This window comes from Alligator sinensis, unplaced genomic scaffold (genome assembly GCF_000455745.1).
Source record: "Alligator sinensis unplaced genomic scaffold, ASM45574v1 scaffold609_2, whole genome shotgun sequence".
Classification (NCBI taxonomy): Eukaryota; Metazoa; Chordata; order Crocodylia; family Alligatoridae; genus Alligator; species Alligator sinensis.
In genome coordinates, this window is record NW_005842090.1 from 1,087,573 (window position 1) to 1,090,094 (window position 2,522).

Consider the following 2,522-nt stretch of genomic DNA (forward strand, 5'->3'; position numbering starts at 1 on the left):
AAGAGTGCTCTGAAAAGCAAAACAAGTAAAAGAATTTTAAAAAACACAAAAAAATTAAAAAAATAAAGAATTCATTGATAAAGCTAACTCTGACTTAACAATGGCAGAAGTTTACTATGTGCAGGTACTGTGAAATGCCCATCAGTGTTACAGCCATTTGGTTATAGCAGTTAAATGCCAGGTTGGGCAAAACTATGTCATAGATTTCTGCTACTCTTCTCTTTTACTGAATAACATGTGACTGTTAACGAAATAACTCCTATTATTTATTGTTCATCTTTTGTTTTTCCTAAGGAAATGACTTCTGCATATCATCCTATGAGCAGCTCTTCAGAACAGTACATTGAAAGTTATACCTATTTAACGCAAAACCCATTAACTGGAGTAATTAAAACTCTTTTATTTTTCCAATAAATTCACTGAGTTAAATAAGTTGGAGCTGGAATTCTGAACTTTGTGTTTGGACTGTCTGATCCGTAGCTGAAAAGGGGAATATTTATTTAAATCTGTCAGTTAATTCACTGGCTGGGCCTCTGATCTATTACAGGCAACAAACAAACAAAAAATCCCCCAAGTCCATAACTTCTAATGCAACTAAAAAAGAAACTCTTAAGCCGCACATTTGTGCACCATTGTTATCAACATGGCTTTGTCAGTAGTTTATACTTTCTGTGAAGGCACCAGCTTGTGATGTGCCATCTCATTTCACCTTGCATGTGAGACGGCAAACAAAATCCACAAATGGTGTGAACTAGTTAATAAGCCGGCTGTTACCATGCATAAATTATGGTCTTATCACACGGGTTTTTCGTGGGAATACATCTGTGAATAGCCTGTTTTCTTCCACATGTAAATTTGTGCCTTACACCCTCAGTTGTGTATATTTGTGAACTGTAGTATGTAAAACCTCTTTACCCCTATTTGAATAACACAAATATTTATTTATCTTCCCTCCTCCAAGCCCCCTGGAGAATTGGAGTAAAGAAGTTCAAAGAAGAATGTAGTGGTTATTGTAATGACATCATATCCCTCAAGAAACTAGGGAAGTACTATATCCTCCAATTCAGTTTGACTTTCTAGTTGTGCCAATTCTTCCCTCAAACCACCCCCAGGCTATGTTGACAGCATAGGCACTATATTGTGGGTGTCCAATTCCCCTGCCCGCCCCCCCCCCCTTATTCTTTCATATTATTTCAGTATGGTGATATTATCATTAGCCAGCAGAAAAGTGACTAGTATACTGTCTCCAAGTCTGGTGCATCCGCTGGCTGGAGACAAGCACTGTGTAAGATTGGCCAGCCCCTGGAAGAAAGCCTCAGCCACACCTAGGGCCGTGTGCAGTATACAAAATGAAGTGAAATGGAAATAGTACAAGGCAGGCTGGTTCCTGCTGTAACTGAGTAACTGCTACGATAAGGTCAACCAGAAGGATGCAGTGAAAACCTTTTGGGGGATCTGATTTTTATTTTCCTTTGTTTCCTTTCATGTGACTGCATATATACCCTGTGTGTATGCGTGCGTGCGTGCGTGCCTGCATGTGTGTGTGCAAGTTCTTTTACAATTTTTCAGTGGTTTATGCACAACGGTAGATTTGTTTTTAATCTGTTATAATAATTGTGTCAACATACTGTAGAAAATGAGGGGGGTTGTTTTTGTGGGGGGTTTTGTATCAGCTGGACAGTATGTTTGAGTAAGGTGGTTGTTTGGTTTGGGGTTTTTTTAATTTTATACTTTATTTGTTTTACAGGGGTTTGGTTTTGTTTCTGAATGACTGAAAAGAAAGGTTTCAAGTCAGCTAGCGTGTAGATGGTGTTTAGAAAGTCTGGATGGTCTAGACCAAAGTGTGTAACAAGGGTGCCTGCAGTTATTTGATTTCATCCTTTGATTTCATCCAAACAAGACTTGTTCACCACTAGTGAACTATGCAGACTGGAATAGATAGATCTGTATCCAAAGCAATGTTTTTGTTTTGTTTTGTTTTTAAAAAACATCAAAACAGTAGGAGCAGGAAGGTCATTTAAAAAAAAAAAGCAACTCAACTTTCAACCTTTTTACCAATCTCCAAACCCCTGAGTACTAAATGCACAGTGCCCGTTGCTATTACTCAGCAAGCATTCTATCATAATGTAGAAAGGAATAATCACTGCGACAGCTTTGTACAGAGATCTGCCTTTGTAATATACGTCACAGCAGTTACTGTGTTGACCTTGAAATGCCCATTTTGTACTCAGTGGGGCTGCTGTTTTAATCTTCTTCCCAACCTGATTACTCTCCACCCCTTGTTTTGAGGGATCCATAGACCTAAGTGTGCCTTTGCTTTTCACCCTTGCTATACACTGGTAGATGCAACAAATTCAGACTCATCTGTTGTAAAGTTGTAAAATATTGTGATGTCACCAATTTTCCTTCATTTCCACATCCCCCTAACATCTGATTCACAACTTAATGTATGTTGTAAAAAAAAAAAAAAGAAAGAAAGAAAAAAAGGAAAAAAGAGAGAGAAAGAAAGAAAAAAGGAAAGC